Here is a 19,479-nt window from a genome sequence, read left to right as displayed (position 1 = left end):
TGTGAGCAGGGAAGGGGCAGAAAGAGAAGGAGACACATAATCCAAAGCAGGCTTCAGGCTCTGAGCTGTCAGCACAAAGCCAGAACCCATGAACTGCAAGATCATGACCTGAGTCGAAGTTGGATGCTTAATGGACTGAGCCACTCAGGTGCCCCTTATTTATTTATTTTTGAGAGAGAGAGAGAGAGCGAGCATGAGTGAGTGAGGGGCAGAGAGAGAGGGAGAGAGAGAGAATTCCCATGAGGAGGGGGGGGAGAGAGAGAGAGAGTGCGGAGTGCAGAGCTGGGCTTGAGCTCACCTGAAGCGTGGTTCAAGGTCATGAACTGTGAGATCATGACCTGAACTGAAGCCGAAGTCGGATGCTTAACCTACTGAGCCACCCAGGTGCCCCAGCCTTTCTTCTTTTCTAATATAGGAACTTAAAACTGTAAACTTCCCTCCCAAATAGCAATGTCAAGTTATAGCCTATACATCTGGGGGAGGGGAAAAGGATTATTATTATTTTTTTACTATATACCACTTTGCATTGAAAAATATTTAATGGCATGGAGATACACTTTTAGTAATGTGTTGTTAAATATCAAAACCAAATAAAGTGTGAACATGATTCAATTATCCCAAAAAAGATACAGCTGTATGTATTTGTGTCATACATGTATAGATACAGGACGAGAAGGAAATAGAGTAAATTATAAGCAGCAGTGAACTCAGGGTGGCAGGGCTCCAGCACTTTTGGTTTTCTCTCTACTTTTCTGTAATCCTTTTGTACCTTTCTGTATTTCCATAATGAAAATGAATTATTTTTATAACCAGAGAGGTTTACAAAAGAGGAAAAACAACCAATACATGAAGCAGGATGCTAGAGGGAGCAACAGTCTGCTCGTGTTGTCCCGAATAAGCACTATCGGATTTCCCGTTAGAGTCCCAGCCTCCCGGACACGAGCAGACAACCGGGAGAGAATCAGTGTGCCCCGGGACACTGGGTGGCTAAGAGCTGACCCGTGTCCGGTTTTGTGATCTCACGTGCCTCGTGCTGTGCTACATGCAGCCTCGTTCTCTTCTCCCTCAGAGACAAGATGTGAGGGTGGGATGGTCCACAGTCTATAATCCGCAATCGAGACTGGGGTTTTAAAAGAGTAACAACAAATGCTCCGGGAATCTGAATGTTTCATGTGGCACATACACGATTTTTGAGCTACATTTGCTCTTTTGGGCTTTCTAGTAGAGAGAAGGAAAAGTAAATGGCTTTCTGATGAAATCCCAAGAGAAGGCTCTGATGACATTAGAAAAGATCTCCCTTGTTTATCCACTCATTGTTGACTTGGAGGATAGGTCTCCCCGTCTTCAGAAGCAAGAACAATGCTTAATTCCTCTGACGTCCCGAGACGAGAAATGATATATCGCCAGAAAGGTTATTACTGAAACATGGCATTTTCTATCAGTTGCGGGTCTGAGTTGGTCCATCCATCCGTCCAATCATTCATCCATCCATTCGTCCAACTATCCACTCAGCCTAATGAATATACATATAAAGACAATTATGCATTATGCATAGTAATGCTGCAGGGAAGGGAATAAGATATTATCCTTGCCCTTGAGAGCCTCATGAGCAAACAAAGAGAACTATGTACAGAACTAATTATAATGCAAGTTAGACTAAGTGCTAGTGTTTATCATCTGTATGTGAAATGCTGAGGGGAGACAATATAAAAGCATAAGTTATTTCCCCTGCCTTAACGTGATGGACAATCTCACGGGGGATAGAGAATGTAACCCGAGAAACAGTTCCATGACAAATCCTGATGATATTCCCTTGAGTGACCTTGGACTCAGAGTTCAAGGAGAGCAAGCTAGGAGAAGTACATTCCCAGGTCCAGAGATGTGCTCTCCTCCAGGTCCTCTGAGGCAACAATGGTAGGTCTCTGTGAAAATGTGCGTCTCCTCTGTGTGTGGGCAAGTCTGCTGGCACAGGGTTTTACAAGCTGTTTTCATCAGCTTCTTACCTGCTCAACTGAGATTCCCAGGCCTCACGAGACCTATTGCTTAACCAAGATACAGCTCAGTTGCACTGAGGACTGATAAGACTGGCATTCAAGGCAGTAACATGAGCAGGTGGATGCCCTAACTGCCCCAGGAGCCCATTTTCTAGACCAGCTCTGCCCCAAAGAACTTTCTGCAATGATGGAAGGACATTGTGCAATACTGCGGCCACCAGCTCATGTGGTCCGTGAGTACTTGAAATGTGGCCAGTGAGACTCCAGGATGAAATTCTTAATTTTATTTCATTATAATTTTAATACATTGAATTCAAATTAAAATGCCTTAATTGTGATTAATTCAAATTGAAATCGCGGCTGCTGGCTTGGAAGGCAAAGGAGTTCTGGATCATGGAGCTCAAGGACATGTGAGGGAAAGAGGTTTCCTTAAGCTAATGGGCGCCCTGGTGAGTCACAGAATCACTCAGCTACCAAAGTGGGTCAGACTGGACCTTGACTTTCAACAGTCGGATGGGCTCATGCCACAGGGTTCAGCTTCTCCATCCCCTCTCTGCTTCCACCAACAACTGCAGTCTGGTGGTTTCAAGAATTTTTAGTCTGATGAAACAAAGGACTCACAAGACCACTGAATCCAAATGCCATCAACCTAAATGCTGTCCTCTACTCGTGCCACTGCTGGACTCTAAAGATCAGGACGCCTTCAATGGCACAGCAGTAAAGCCTACAATGGGGCCCAAGAATCCAAATTACTAAAAAAAATGGATCGGGACTGCTGGGTGGCTCAGTCGGTTGGGTGTCTGACTTCGGCTCAGGTCACGATCTCACGGTTTGATTCGTGAGTTCGAGCCCCACATCAGGCTCTGGGCTGACAGCTCAGATCCTGGATCCTGCTTCGATTCTGTGTCTCCCTCCCCTGCCCCCTCCTCCCTCCCACTCACACTCTGTCTCTAACTTTCTCTCTCAAAAATAAATAAACTTAAAAAAAATTGATCTAGGTACTTCTCCTGTGCCTTTAGAAACCATGTTGGCTCACGTCAGAAGCAGTGATACAGTATAGAACGTATTACAGTGGGAGCATTTACTCACACAACAAATATTTATTGAGAACACAATATGAAGAAGATATGAGTGTAGGTTAGGGAAACCGCAGTGAACAGGACAGGCCAGATTGCTGTCCTACGGTCTAGTGGGAGACAAAAATAACCACGAGCAAATAAAGAGATGATTTCAAGTAGAGGACGTTTGTTGACGTGTGGAAAACAAACTGTGTAAGGAGAAGAGGGGACCGGGTTTAAGAGCCGGTTTAAACTTGTGTGGTCATATAAGGTCTGTCTCCGGATGTGATGCTGAAGCTGAGACCTAATCAGTGCTGCGTTCATTATGTGAGGGTCTGAGGGAAAAGCATTCCAGGCAGAAGGAATAGCAACGTGCAAAGTCCCTGAGATAGAAACAAGCCAGGGCTGTTGGAGGGCAAAGGGAAAGGAAGGCGAGAGGACAGAAGAGATCCAGAGGTTGGATCCTGGGGTGTCTAACATTAACAGGGCAATCAGGAAGAGAGTAGGAGAAAGCAATAATGTGACAGGAGGAAAACTGAGAAAATGAGGTATCACGGGACCCCAGAGAAGAAAAAACTTTAAGGAGGAGGGAGGAGTCAACTGTGACAATAGCTGCCGTTGTTTTTGTTTTTCTTTTTTGTAAGATGGATCAAAGAATGGACTTCTGGGTTAAGTAAGAGGAGGTCAGTGGTCTCACTCTCATGGGGGTAGGAGTGAAGAAGCTGGCTGGGAGAGAGTGGGAAGTGAGAAGATAGAGATGGTGATAACATGTAATTTTGGAGGAATTTTACTATAAGGGGAAACAGATGAGCCATGGTTGGTTGGGAATTAAGGTCAGGGAAGTTTTTGTTTCATTTTTTTAAAAATGTTTTATTTATTCTTGACAGAGAGAGAGAGAGAGAGAGCGTGAGCGGGGGAGGACCAGAGCAAGACAGGGACACAGAATCCAAAGCAGGCTCCAGGCTCCGAGCTGCTGCCACCACAGGGCTCGAACTCACAAGCTGAGAGATCATGACCTGAGCCGAAGTCCGACGCTCAACCGACTGAGCCACCCAGGCACCCCTGTTTCATTTTTGTTTTCAACATGAGCCATTTCAAGTCAGATGTACATATCAGTGGGAATGATACTGGAGTAAGAAGGATTTTGATGGTGCAAAATGATAAGCAATTCCCACTATCCTATGAGAAATGAGTCTGTGGTCCCCTGGAGAACCCTTCCTCACCCAGGAGTCAGACAGTGAGAACTGCCTCTGTGAACACTCTTGAGTTTCCACGTATGAAAACAAAGGCTTTTAGTTGGATTGGACAATGGGAGTGTGGCCACTAACAGCTGACGTCATGGTCTTTTAACAACTCTTGGGGTGTGATATCATCAGTTGGCATGAATCTTACCACCCAGGGAGGCATACCGCTCATGATATGGCCCCTGGAGGAGTGGGAAACACTGAGGGACTCCCCGAGCCTGGTGCTCCCTTGAGTGAGAGCCAAACATAGTGCAGTCTCCTGGGACGTCCACCTGCTACTACAGCCTAGTGCCCGTGCTGTGCCCTTCCCGAGATGACATGGGCGGGTCAGAGGTTTAGGATCGTTGGCTTGCTCAGCCGGGATCAGCCTCCTTTTACCTTTATCACCCGTTGTCCTTTTTTGCCCTTACCAATCAGTCCCTTTTAGGCAGTGGACACTCAGGAGGCACCAGGAACTCGGTGTGGGAGGGCTGGTTCCTTCCTCCACCTCTGTCTTTCTCCTGAAGTGCTCTGCCGTAGGTGGTCGAAAGGAAATGCGTGAGTGGAGATGAAACCCGTCGCACTCTACACATCAATAAGATATGTTGCTACAGAGTCTGGCCCATGAGATGGTTTCTCTAAAAGGGATAGAATATTTCTGCTTTCCCCACAAACCCCGAAACATAGGATTTTTCAACAAGTGCCTCCAAAGACCTGGTCATGAACTTGGCAGAGCAAATGGCTACCCTCCAGACCCTAACAGTGGGCAAGGGACTCAGATCCACCTGTAGAGTCCAGTTTGCCAGGAATCAACGCATGGTTAAAAAAAGGCTGCTTCTGGGGCGCCTGGGTGCCTCAGTCTGTTGAGCGTCCAACTTCAGCTCAGGTCGTGATCTCACGGTCCCTGAGTTCGAGCCCTGCGTCGGGCTCTGTGCTGACAGCTCGGAGCCCAGAGCCTGTTTCGGATTCTGTGTCTCCCTCTCTCTCTGACCCTCCCCTGCTCATGCTGTGTCTCTCTCTGTCTCAAAAATAAATAAACATTTAAAAAAATTGAAAAATAAATAAAGGCTGCTTTTTAAACGGCATGACAGGTTGCACCTCCAGCCCTCCCTGAACAACTGCCTCGTCCTTCCCAACCAAACTGCCAGCGATCCATGCTGGTGAGGGCACCCTCCCATATCAGGGTGTCTGGGTTGAGAAACGCATGTGTGGGTACTGTTCTAGAATAACTTAGAGGGCTACAACACTCAGAGCCAGGCGTGGTTAAAATGAAGCTTACTTACTCAACACAGAGAGCTTTGGTGATCGCTGTTACTGGAGGAAGCCATTTGGGCAAATACTAGAAAGCACAGCTGTGGGGTGCCCTGCAGCGAAACTGCCTTCTCTTTGCTTTCACGGGAGCTTGTGTCTGAATGAGAGAGCTCCAGTGGCCGCTGGGGGACAATAGAAAGAAAGATCAGATGTCACCATGTAAGCATTAAATAACCTGTGACTCCAGAAAATACCACTGAGGCAGGAAGTCCGAGGAACAGCCCTGGGCTGGCAGGTTCCGGACTGAAACGTTGCCGGGTCTTTTTTTTTTCTTCCCCTTTTTTAATTCTTGAGGGACTGGGCTAAAGGCATTGCTATGGAATTGAAGAGCAATTGATGTAATAATTCATAAGCAATATCAATTGAAATAGTGATTTGGCCATGGTTTGTGAGTCATAATAGAATAATAACATTGTACCCATCACACAAATAATTATGAATGGGAAAAAGCTTGACAAGGACAGAACATTTAAATCTGAATGAGCAAAGTAATAGAAGCAGGACGTTCTGGAAGGGTGCATTTGGCCTCTGCATGTTCTCATTGAAACGGACTTGCTCCTACCCCTTCAGCTAAATGTAAAACCTTGTGATGATGGTTGACCAGGACACCTGGGAAAGACTCAGCAAAGAGAACTTGGGGACAGTCACATCCTGCTTCCAGCACAAAGATCTGAGGGAACGTGTGAGGTGTTCTCAGGGCAGGAAACAGTCACGAGGCGGCTTGCTTAGCGAATGCGTTCAGCTACCATGGAATTTCTAAACCACTTTGCTTTAAATGGCCTTTTTGCATCCAGAGGGGGACCCGTATGTGGCAGAAATGGTGAAGTTGATCTTCAGTAGCTGCCCTCCCCTTTGCCATCCCTTCCCCCTCCTATAACTAGCACCCTCCTAAGCGCTCGTGCCTTTGATGAAGCAGAGGGGCCCTTTGAAAAGCAGGACTGGTTTGGGCTAGCAGCCTGGGCTTGAGACCCAACACCATGGACTGGTTGTGCGACCTTGAGTAAGTTATTTCACATCTCCGGACTCGAGTTTACTCATCTGAGCAGATCTCCCAAAGGTGCCTGTGCATTAGGGACAGGGGGGTTGTGGGGGGCGCCTGGGTGGCTCAGTCGGTTAAGCGTCCAACTTTGGGTCAGGTCGTGATTTCACACTTTGTGCGTTCGAGCCCCACGTCGGTCTCTTTGTTGTTAGTGCAGAGCTTGCTTTGGATCTTCTGTCCCTCTCTCTCTCTGCCCCTCCTTTGCTCACCCTTGCTCTCTCTGTCTCTCTTTCAAAAATAAATAAATACACATTAAAAAAAAAAAGGGGACAGGTGAGTTGGGGAACCAATGTTGAACACAAAGACATGAATACCTGATCCTGACTTCCAAAGCCTGTGCCCACTGGGAGGCCTCTTAGGCAGGTGCATTCAAATGGTGACCAAGTCTTTTCTACTTGGACATAAGGTCATCCTTGGCTCCAGATTCCTGGGTGCACTTTGTGTGACTGTTTGGGACACCTCATCTTGTCCATACGCCCTTTGAAGAGCCAGCGAGGAATCCAGAAACTGGATTTACTGAGGGCCACAGAGAATGGACCTAGATTCTCCCAGAGCCCCGTCTCCCTAGCAGTATGGGGCTCCCTCCAATGGTGAGGGGCCTCCTTCAGATATTTGGACTTAGCAGGGCCAATGCTCATACCCAACCTAAGTACTTTTGCTCTGTTCCCTTGTACACAAAAGGCACAGGTATCCCCCCAGGACTCGCATCGGGGGAAAAAATAACTAATTAATATAATTTGACTTTGCCTGGTCCTTGATGGCTGATTGATTGATTGACACTAGCGCTTTTTGAGTCACAACGGCAACAAACAAACAAAGAAACAAAGATGAATGACGTGTGAAGGTCGTATTTTCGTAAATGCTTATGAGCAAGTTGGAGGGGATACAAAGGGAAATCATGCTTTATACTCGGATGCATCCCTTCCCTTGTGCTGCCAGAACACGCTACAGTAAATTGGGTGGCTTGAATCGGCAGAAATGTATCCTCTTGCAGATCTGGAAGCCAGAGGTCTGAAATCAAGAGGCAGCAGGGCCATGCCTCCTCCAGAGGCCCTCCGGGAGACTCCTTCTTTGCCCTGTACCTCAGCTTCTGGTGGGCCCACGCATTCCTTGGCTCCCAGAAAAATACCTCCAATCTGTGCCCCCCTCTTCACATGGCCCCCTCTCTCAGTGTCCCTCTGTGTGCCGACCTCCTTCTCCTTTCTCTTACAAGGGCATCAGTCATTGGACTTAGGGCCCTCCCTAAAGCCAGGATGCTCTCAAGATCCGTAACTAATTACATCTGCAAAGACCCTATATCCTCAAGGTCAGAATCAGACCTATGAATAGAGAAGAAACTGATGGCTGTCAGAGGGAAGGAGGTGGTGTGGTGATGGGCAAAATGGCCACGGGGAGAGGGAGCTGGGGGCTTCTAGTCATGGAATGAATGTCACGAGAATAAAAGGTACAGCACAGGGAATATAGTCAGTGGTACCGTAACAGCACGGTGTGGTGACATATGGTGGCTACACTTTTGGGGAGGACAGCATAATGTATACGTGTGGAATTGCTATGTTGAACGCTTGAAGTTAATGTAATATCATGTGTCAACTATACTCAAATTAAGAAAAAAAATACAAAATAAGTCTTGAATTCTACTCCTGAAACCAATGCTACACTCCATGTTAACTAACGTGAATATGATTTTAAAAGATCTGGGGGGCACCTGGGTGGCTCGGTTGGTTAAGTGTTGGACTTCGGCTCAGGTCAAGATCTCACAGTCTGTGAGTTCAAGCCCCGCGTCGGGCTCTGTGCTGACAGCTCGGAGCCTGGAGCCTGCTTCGGATTCTGGGTCTCCCTCTCTCTCTCTGCCCCTCTCCTTTTCGTGCTCTCTCTCTCTCTCTCAAAAATAAATAAACATTTTAAAAAATTAAAAAAATAAAAATAAATAAATAAAATTTTTGTTTAAAAAAATACAAAATAGGGTTACGTCCTGAGGTTCAGAGTGGACACGACTTTTGGGAGAACACTACGGAACATGCCGCATGAGGGAACGTATAAGTTAGTAAGAGAGATAAGACAACGGTGATTGGTTAACATACAAGGCAAAACATATGTTCTTTGAGAGACTTGTAAGGAAGGAGTTATGGGCATAAAAAGGAAAAGATGTTGGGGTGCCTGGGTGGGTCAGTGGGTTGAGCATCCGACCCTTGGTTTCGGCTCAGGTCACGATCTCACGGTTTCATGGGTTTGAGCCCCACAGCAGGCTGTGTGCTGGCAGCATGGGGCCTGCTTGGAATTCTCTTTCTCCCTCTCTCTCTCTCTGCCCCTCCCCGGCTTGGTCTGTCTCTCAGAAAAATAAACAAATAAATAAATAAAACGTAAAAAAATTTAAAAAAAAAAAAAAGGAAAAGATGTTCCCATTCCGCAGATCTGGAGGACACTGGTAGATAAAGAAATTGAAGAAATAGGCCTGGTCGGATGAAGACACCTTATAAGGTAGGACATTTCTGGAAGGGGAGAAAGCCTGAGTACAAAAACAGAGAAAACGAGGGTTGCTCAGGAACTGTGGGATTCTGCTCACGGTATTATTTTGAATAATCATTGGCCACTTTATATGTGACATGCACCTTGATCACACGTGCCCAGCACAGTGCTCTGCACACACCGGTCAGTTAATATTTATTGACCGGTAACATGGAAAAGCTTAACTCCGCCTCTCCAATCGAAATTCTTGAATTGCTAAGCTAAGCTCTGTGGTCCCACGTGCTATTTTTTCACCAACAGGCACTAAATAATATAATCAATGTAACGATGACAATAAAACTAATTCAGACAAACAGCTAATTAAAGTTGAGCCAAGAAGGGTAACATGGCCCTCATTACTAAATTGACTAATTGTTTTCTCGATTCCTGGAACAAATTCCCCCTTTGCTGTCCTATCATGCAACAAACTGAGGGTTTACAGCGTGCAAGGGACTGACTAGGGAAATCAGCAATGAACAGCATAGACCGGTCCCTGTTCTGTCCGTCACAGGTGAACATGTAACCCAAATGCTCATATGTCATCCGCCAGTGACTGCAACAGGAGGTCCCGTGTCTTTTCATACCCAGATTATGATGACTCTGGCTTCCCACCTGTCGACTTCCCAAGGGCCCCGTTCAACAGATATTCCCGGGCAGTCGTGAGGTTGCCTACTTTGGTTTGCTGACTGCCAATGCTGGAGGCCAGAAACCCAGGGACTTGAACTCTTCGCCTGACTCCTAACTGCTGCTTCCAGATTGCCCTGCGTGCAGGGGGAGGAGCCGGGGGCCATGGCCCGCTCTACCTAAGTCATCCTAGCTTTCTGCAGAGACTGCCCTCTGCTACCAAGATCCCGCTGTCCCAGGCATGGTCCAGTCTCTGTTCAGCATCTGAGATGCCCACAAGCTTAAGCCTCTGCCTGGTCACTTGATGGTTTAAGCTCCATCTCCTGCACTTGCGCTCGGCCTCCTCTGGGTGCACCTGTCACTTCTCCGCTCTCATTGGCAGGTGCTATCCATCAAATGGCACTGAGAGGACCAATATATCAGAATCTCAGGGAACCACAAGATGCAAGGGATTTCATTAACTACTTGTTCCAGCTGCTTCATCTTACAGAGGTTAAAAGATTTTTTCCAAGGCCATACATATAACTGTATAATTTTATTGATACTTAACTTTATTATCAGTCTCTTGTATAACCACCCTTGAGCTGATGTGAAAAGAGCACCGCAAACCGGGTGGCCTCAACAACAGAAATGGGTCCTCTTACATTTCTGGAGACTGGAAGCCTGAGGTCAAGGCGTCAGCAGAATCGGCTTCTTCTGTGGCTGTGAGGGAGAGTCTGTCCCACGCCTCTCCCCTAGAGTCTGTGGTGTCCTTGGCTTGTAGATGACGCTTCATCCTGATGCTTGCCCTCATCTTCACGTGGCGTTCTCCCTACGTGTACATCTGTGTCCAAATTTGCCCTTTGTATGAGGCCACCAGTCAGATGAGATCAGGAGTCCACCCTACTCTGGGGTGACTTCGTCTAACCAGTTACAGCCGCAGGGACCCTATTTCCCAATTAGGTCAGCTCCGAGATACCGGGAGTCAGGACCTCAACAGCTGAATTTTAGGGGATGCGATTCAACCTCTAACATCTGTCCTCACTCAGATCAAAGGACAGCGGGTGTGGACAGTCCTCTCCACATGTGATCAGAGTCTGTCAAGATAAAAAGATCATGAGTTCATGGAAGCCCACACAACTGTTTTGCGGCAGAGGTGTCCTGTGTTTACCTTAAAACGTGTCTGGGGCGCCTGGGTGGCTCAGTCGGTTAAGCATCCGGCTTCGGCTCAGGTTATGATCTCACGGTTCCCGGGTTTGAACCCCGCGTCGGGCTCTGTGCTGACAGCTCAGAGCCCAGAGCCCGCTTCGGATTCTGTGTCTCCCTCTCTCTCTGCCCCTCGCCTACTTGCACTCTGCTTCTCTCTCTCTCTCTCAAAACTAAAGAAACATTAAAAAAAAAAAAAATGTGTCAACCTTCCAGGCAAACTCCATCTTCTTTCTGTCGTTTAAACTAGTCTGCATCAAAAACGTGTACAGAGGGCTCAGCAGCACCTCTCTGGAAATACAGGCTAAGTGCAGAGGGTGCAGTCGGAACCCCGAGCCCTTTCAGGGGGCACGGCCAACGTAGACACTGTCTGTGGCTGGCCACTTCATTCCAGCCTCGCATTCAGAGCCTCCCCCAGAAGCCGCTGACATTTATTTAGAAACTAATTGCGCTGCGGTTTGGGACCCGAAATGGAAAAAGATCAGTTCACATTGCAATCCATCTTGCAATGAAATGGCTGCTGTGGCACCAGAAGAAAATCGTTCCATGAAGTCAAAGGCAAACCTCAATTCAAAGGACAGAAAGGCCAGAGCCCTGAGCTGAGGGGCTCTGTGTCTCAGCCATGCCTGCTTTTTAATAGCACTGCCATCACCATGGCATTCAGCTCCTGTGCCCGTAAAGCCCCCTTTCTCTCCATCTCTTTCCCATAACAGATACTTCTAATTATCTGTAAACACTTTTAACCACAGCGACATTCTATTCTCAGACTGGTTTGACCCTCCTCTTCTGAGAAAGCGGTGCCTCCCCCTCTGCCATTCGGGGCTGTCTCCATCCTCAGAAGCATGACCGCCTTTAAAACCTGGACCCCCTCATCCAACGCCCAGGAGAAGAGCTCATAGGACACCCGTTCGGCTGCACGCACACATATACCTGGATTTCTCCCGGGAGCGTAGTAGGAATGCAGAGTCTTGGGCTCTACCCAGACCTGCGGAACCAGAATCCGCATCTTAGATGCCCTGTCCGTGGAATACACACTAAATTCTAGAAGTATGCTCTCGCAGGATTAGGGCTGGGTGCAGGCCCTCGATAGCTAATTGTCAAGCCGGTAAATGACTCCTTCTTATCTCTCTGGCACATATTTCGTCCTCACTTGGCTGGCTGCAAACCATCATTAGCATTCATTATTTGTCTCCCCAGACCCACTGAGTTCTCTACAAAACAATCAATATTTTAATATGACTCAGAGGATGGTCAATCTGAATTTCTGAATTGAACATAAACACTGGATTTTCTGCTGTTTTGGACTCTCTGTGTCATTGTTATAACAGCTCTAGTACACTGGGCACATATAGAAAGTTAAATGCAAACTTTCTATATTTTTAAAATTGAGGATTAGAGAATGTTAACTGTGAAAGGGAACTTAGGGGTCAATAAGGTCAACCTCCTCACTTGACAGATGAGGAAACCAAGTCACGGTAGAGTCTTGGCCTTAGACAAGTTCACGTGTCCCAGAGGGTCAGGAACCTACACCTTCGGGCTCCAGTGTGTGGGTTCTGGGCCGACGGATTCATGCTGCCCTGGGCTGGTGAGCAGATTGCCTGGTAGCCTCTCACCTCCAGCCAAGCGGAGAGGACTGGATGCTGAACAGGGCTTCTTGTGCTGTACCCTACCCTCTAAGCTCCACTCCGAGCTCCCTGGTGCAAGTGGAGAGTGAATGAAACGAGAGCCTTCATTGTGTGTTCTCGCTATCATAATAAAATCCTGCTTAAGGTGTCTGCAACCTGTCCCAGGTACAAGGGACCCTAAGGGGGAGCATTCTGATTAGGCATCCAGAAACACTGAGAGGACCCACCACCTCCAGATCACTCCATTCTTTGTGAAAGAACCAGACTTCAGATATGGCTTTGCCTCTCCATCTTCTGTGTTTTCATAACACCGAAAAGCCACCAGCAGTGGGGACACTTGGGAATCAAGCTCCCAGGCTCTGAGTAGTTAACTCACTGGCCTAAATAGAGGGCAAAGACTATGGGGTCTTCCTGAATGTCATTGCCCTTGGGCACGTCGAACTCTCTAAGTCTCTAGCTCCCCAAAAGCCATTGTTGCCTCATCACCACCAGCCTCACATCCACCTCCACCATTCATTGAGTGCCTGCCCAGACCAAGCCCGAGCTAGCTGTTCTCTGTCTGTTTCTAATACCCATTAGCTTTATTCACTGATAAGCATCCTGAGGCCCAGAGGCTGAGTGATCTTTACCCCGACGAAATCAAATGAAAATATACATTGGGGAGGAGGCAGAGATCGTAAAGTATGAAGCCTAAGAGGTACGTGAAAGGCAGAAAGGAGCATCTCCAGGTTGACCTAGAGATGGCCCAGGAATAAATATGTAATATTTATATCATGTCTTCCAATAAATATTTATTTAAATCCTTATGTGAGGATTACTTGTGAGGATTACTTAAGGTAAATAAAATAAAAATAGGGGCGCCTGGGTGGCTCAGTCAGTTAAGCCTCTGACTTCGGCTCAGAACATGATCTCACGGTTTGTGGGTTTGAGCCCCGTGTCAGTCTCTGTGCTGACAGCTTGGAGCCTGGAGCCTGCTTCAGATTCTGTCTCTCTCTCTCTCTCTCTCTCTCGCTCTGCCCATCTCTTGCTGGCACGCACTCTCTCTCTCTCAAAAATAAACATTTAAAAGAATTTTTTAAAAAGTAAATAAAAATAAATGTGTTGAATACTAACTAGCTGGAGCTCATTCACGCACACAACACGAATCTCGTATGTATAGACATATATCTCATATCTCATATACATTTCATATGTAAAAATAAACCCATGTATGTATATTTATATGCACACATAATCTCTAGGACTATGGGTCTGATCTGCTCACATTCCCTAAGGATGTTTTTCTTGGGCTGTGTTTCCTTATTGGCATTCCCGTGAGCCTAGAAGTTTGAAGTGGATGTCAGGAAAGTTCATTTGCCAGAGAAAAGTACTTACTAACAAAAACCAAACCAATGCCATCTGTAGTGAGTCGGTCTGTCCATGGGGTGGTGGTGTTAGTACAACTGACGCGGGAGGGAACAAGATCAGGGCACAGAGATATGTCCATCGAGCTGATTGTGGACTAATAAATCTATGCCACCTTCACCGACTCCCATCCCCATGTCCGACAGATGCCTGGCCTTGGCCTCAGGGATGTTGGAGATTCCGTAAACAGAGCTTCCCAGCTCCTAGACGAGCCCAGCTGGAGGCTTGGAAGCAGCCCAAGTAAAGGGAGCCATGAAAAGCCATGAGGAGGGCCGGTCACGTCAAGTGGGCTTGAGCGGAATGCTCCCACGGTACCCGGACACCCCTCTGTGGTCCCCGGCTGGTGGGGGTTGTCTTCTGCAGGCACTGATCGCCGCAGGAAGCATTCCAGTCGACACACCACGCCTGGCACGGAGACTCCTGCAGCCCTTAGCCTCCCTGGCAAGCTTCTTCTGCCTTTTCAGCACCCACCAGCTTCCACTGGGCTGAGTCTGTAGAGACAGGACCCAGGTCGATGAAAGAGCTCCGCGTATTGGAAACATTCCCAAACCCCGCTCTTTGTGAGCAATGGCTGCTAAAGTCTGAACCACGCTGAAATAGATATTCCCTCTCTGCAGGATCTTGGAGGAAAAAAAAGATGCTACAAAGATAATTCACTACTAAAACCTTCCCTGGGGCCACAGTCTTGTTTTCTAGTTTTATGAAGTTCCATTTCCATGTGAAAAAGTACCCCGTGTCTTCACCACAAAGAAGGGAAAAGCCACGTTGGTTGACTCTGTCTGCTATGGGCCAGGCACTCTACATTATCACGTTCGGCTCATCAGAGACCCTGCCCTTTAAGATTTTAGAGAGGAGAGTCAGGCTCTGAAAGGCACCTGCCTGAGGTCACACGTGTGTCAGACACACAGGTGGTGCAAACCCCGATCTCTTCGGTTTCCTTCACTCTATTGCCCACTAGGTAGATGCTAACAATTGGCTTTTGAATGAAAAGTGGTAACAATTATATAATAACACGCCTGCACATTTGGGTGGCCCTTTCCAGTACACAAATGCTTTTTGGTTGCCCGAGACCTGCTCAGACAAATCCTAGTACTGAGGTGCACCCCCTTATGCGCTGGGTCTCTTCCTCTCTCCTCTCACCAGCCCCAAGCGATGGGTAACCCCACTGGAGCTAGTCCTTGCTCCCCAACCCACTGTAAGCCTGTTGGTTGATTGCTGGCAGTGGCTGCCACCGATGTCCCTGCCCTCGGGGCTCCCAGGGTCATGGATCCCGGGTGGGCCCAGCGTGATGGGGCACTAGAAGGAGGCTGCTCCATGTAAGTAAATTTGGCCTGTCTCTCAGTTTTATCCAGGGCCAGACTTGGCTGATCTGAGCAGAACGTCAGGGGTGAGGGCACTCCCCAGTCTTCCTTTCTTACCTGCCAACAAAGGTGGTCTTTTGGTTAAAGCCCTTAACTTTAGAAAAAAGTCTTCTGTGTAACTCCGAAGTTAAATTGGACCCAAGAATGAATTGGATCTTCATCGAAGAGGAGCCAGAAATCTAATAAGCTCTGGGGTACCTTGAATTTGTTATGTAACAGTTAATTATAATGGCTGATATTTTCTGAGTTCTTACTGCAGACCAAGCTCTCTTCTACGTGCTTCACTCTATCAACTTCTTGTTTCACAACCCTGGCCAATACGTACTATTTGTGCCCAGAAGGCACAAAGAGATGTAGTCACTTGGTCAAGATCCCACGGCTAGTAAAGGGAAGAGTCCGAATTAGAATTTGAAACCACCACTCAGTAATGCCAAAATGGCCCCTGACCTCCTCCCACAGCCATGCCTCACCTTTCCTCTGGGCTCTGAAGCTCCACTGAGATCCTGTTATTTAGGAAGATCTCAACTGAGATCTGACCCTTGGGAGAAGCCCCAGGACAAACCAATCTCTGTGGACCAAATGGGTGGAGACAAGTCCTCCTGGTGGTAGCCCATCATGAGTCTTGGAACCCTTATTTTCTCTCTTTCCTGCTGTTGCTCCCAAATCTTTCCTGCCTTGTCTGTCTTTCAGCTGCTCAACTCCAGTGAGGCCAGTTGAGAGAAAGAGGTCTGAGGACCCCAAGTTATGACTCCACATTGTGTCGATGTTTTGTTTCTTTTAAGGTCAACGGCAGCAAGAATGAGGCAGTGTCCATCCTGAGCGACCATATCAACGTATATTCTTCGTCTTGGTCCGTTTGGGCTGCTTTTACAAAATACCACAGGCTGGGTGGCTTATAACAGACAGAAATTTACTGCTCACAGTTCTGAAGGCTGTAAGTCCAAGATCAGGGTGCCAGCATGATGGGGTGAGGGCCGTCTTCCAGACCACAGATTTCCCGTTATAGCCTCACATGGAAGAAGGGGCTGAAGAGCTCTCTGGGGTCTCTTTTATAAGAACACTAATCCCATTCATGAGAGCTCTACCCCCATGATCTAATCATCCCAAAGCCCCCCCCCCCCCCCCCCCCCGCCTCCTAAAACCATCAACTTTGGGGGTTAGGACTTCAACATAGGAATTTTGGAGGGACACAAACATTCAGACCATAGCAGTCTTCAGTCTTCACTCTGGCCTCCCGACTCAGACCCCAGCCTGCAGCTCACACAAATGGATTGTACTCTGTTTACCCTTATCTTGGTGATACGGCCATGTGGCTGTTTTGTATAGTGGCCTTTTTGGCCCCAGTACATAGGAAATGGGTTTAATTGAAGCTATAAAGTGTATTTGTCAAGAACACAGAATACACTTCACTGCCTATGCTCACTCTAACAGAGACTGTCAATCTAATTAGAAAGCTTGAATTATTAAAGCCCTAACCACTTAGAGCTGCGGGTCACCAAGTCATCACGCACATGTCCCAGAGCGGCACTGGATTAGGAAGCAGCTGGCTCATGACTGGTTGTTATTGTGGACCCCCAAATTTGTCTGATGATAACTCATCTCAATCGTGAAATCCCAGTCGTCTTTTCTAGGCCCAATCCTGCAGATAGAGCTCTGAATTGGCTCAGGTCCTGGATTCTGGTCCTACCTCCACAGTTGACCCTTGGGGTCTTTGGTCAGTTATTTTTCTTCTCAGTGCCTCCATATTCCCACCTGTGCTGTGTAGCTACAAATATTTGCTTAGGATCATTTTAGCAGCTGTGAAGTGTCCCGGGATCTTTGAATGAAAGACGCTCTATTAAAGCTTAGGAACCAAGTGACGACTCTGGCCCCATCTACGCTGCAGAGCTCTGCAGGAGACAGACTGGACCCATTCATCCTTCATACAGCCCTAATTTTATTCTAAAGCCTCACTGTTGGCCAAGGCAGCAGGGCTTGTCAGAGAACGGAGCAGTCTGAACGCTTTCAAAGTACCTTCTATTTCATAGGGTTGCTTTTTCTTCTTCTTCTTCTTCTTCTTCTTCTTCTTCTTCTTCTTCTTCTTTTTTTTTTTAACCATTGCATATTAGCAAAGGTAAAACTATCATGCAGGAGAAAGAACAATCGTGAAAAGAAGAGGCCCTTCTCAAGGGAGATCTGCTTCTTAGGCCATTAAAAAGGTCAAGGGGGCCATTTTGCCCGGAGTTGGGATTTATACTATCTGTATGTTGGGCACTTCTGGGGCCCGCGCTGCATGAAGATCAGGGCGCCATTGTTGCGCGTAATTTTACAGAACTGTGCGCGTTGTTCCAGGGCACCCGCTGTGCAGGAGAGCAGAGCTGAGAATGAATGGTTTGGTATGTCCAAGGCTGGCTAGGGTTAAGTGTGAGTGTCTTTGCTTCTCTAATCTGGCTCCATTGTTGCAACCCACAACCCGCAGTCTCTCGAGGCTGCAGTGACGCTGTCTTAGAGTTCGCATCTCTAGCTTCCATGAACCCTGGGACTCTCTATCTACCTTCCCACACCCGCGTCTCTACTAGCACTTAAGAAAGAACAGCGGGTCTGTACTTTCTCTTCTTGAATCTATTTAGCTTCCTTTTCCTTTGAACTCCTCACTAGCCCTTGGCCTCGGGTGTCCCACCCAGATACCATCCCCCGGCTGTGGACGTGCAAGAAACTCAGCAATGACTCACTTCCTCAGGACCTGTCTCCACTCCCTGTGTGATGAGCCAGAACCTGGATGCTCTGTCACCATGGCCTCTAGCATTGCTCTGTTTCTGGGTGAGCATTGCTGTCAGGGGCAAATGCAAACATCTTATGCAAACTTACCGAGGGCTGACGTGATCTGGTCCGTGTCTTCCTGTTTGATTTCAAATCCTCTCACTCACTTCTTTGTTCACCAAGCCCAGCCACACTCTTCTTTTGTTCCTCAGACTCGTCCAAGTTCATCCCTACTTTAGGGCTTTTTACTTTTGCTGATCCCTTGACCCACCGACATTGATTTTTTGGCTTCTTATCATTCAGATATTTGCTTCAATGTCATTTCTCAGAGGTTAACTCCTTGAGTATCTTGTCTAGAATAGCCCTTCCCACTTACATTGTGAACATCTTAATTGTCTTCAGACTTTAAAGCCGCTGACAATTACTGATGCTAAAGTTGTCTCTGTCCTTCCAACAGTAGAATAGAGATGCCATGAACAGGGACCCAGTCTGACACCCTCTGTGCCATATTGTCAATATTACATAATGTATCTGGTACTTAGTAGCCTCTCTCTATACATGTTTGTTAAATGAATCAATGAATGAACAAACTAGAAACATTTGTCGTGGACTCTATGAGGTTGCCAGGGAGGTTTATGTCTCAAACCTCAGTCTTCAGCATCAACACTGGGAGTCCCATCCCAACCCCTTCTCGACCAGTGGAAGGCCACAGTGCTGGGACTGGTTTGGTTTGTGGTGTCCCACCACTGGACTGGTTTGTGGTGTCCCAGTCACCTGGGCCGTCTGGGACTTGCCTGTGACTAGTAGACCATAATACCAAGGTGAGCCAAGAGGCAACGTCCAGAGAGTCCAGCTGGGCCACTGCTCATTGGAGGATAGGCAGAACAGGAAGTTCTTGGGATGAAGCAAAGATGATAGATTGGGGAAACTAAAAGAGGGTGAGAGCCTGCCACATTGTCTAGAGCCAAGGGAACAGACCCAAGGGAATGCGGCCATGGGCCCTTTGTTGGAAGGTCCCTATAGTTTTGGGCGGGTAGGTGAAGCAGTAGTGAGAACTACTTGGCTCAGAGCCACAGCGACCTACACTCCTCCTCGTGAAGGCTTGAGTTGCTATACTGGCATCTTGATCCATTGCTGAGGACGTGGGGTCAGCACCCAGCAGTGGGTTCTGGGTGGGGTGGCGGTGCTCACTGCTGACTACCTGTCATGCTGCTGGGCAGGGCGTGGGTTTAGAAGGAGGGCAGTTCTCATTAGAAGACCACCCAAAGAGATTACTCAGCTGTCCAGAAAAGAGGGGACGAGAGCAGGCAAGGGCAGAAGGAAGAGAACAAAGTGCAGGCCAGAGGAATTTTTGATTCATACCGAGAACATGTAGGTTAGATCAGATTCGATGGATGGAATGGAGAAGCAG

The 19,479-nt window shown here is 47.6% G+C and overlaps 1 long non-coding RNA gene across 2 annotated transcripts in view; it reads right to left on the bottom strand.

Moving 5' to 3' along the window:
- Positions 1–5,348: 5,348 nt before the first annotated feature.
- LOC123586494 overlaps positions 5,349–19,479 on the bottom strand; it is a 95,563-nt gene continuing 81,432 nt past the window's right edge. For both annotated transcript variants that reach the window (XR_006706829.1, XR_006706837.1), the window contains one exon: positions 5,349–5,708. This is a non-coding gene — a long non-coding RNA (uncharacterized LOC123586494). The remainder of the gene's footprint in view (positions 5,709–19,479) is intronic.

This window comes from Leopardus geoffroyi, chromosome B1 (genome assembly GCF_018350155.1).
Source record: "Leopardus geoffroyi isolate Oge1 chromosome B1, O.geoffroyi_Oge1_pat1.0, whole genome shotgun sequence".
In the NCBI taxonomy this organism is placed as follows: domain Eukaryota; kingdom Metazoa; phylum Chordata; class Mammalia; order Carnivora; family Felidae; genus Leopardus; species Leopardus geoffroyi.
This window is presented reverse-complemented; position numbering and strand designations above follow the sequence as displayed.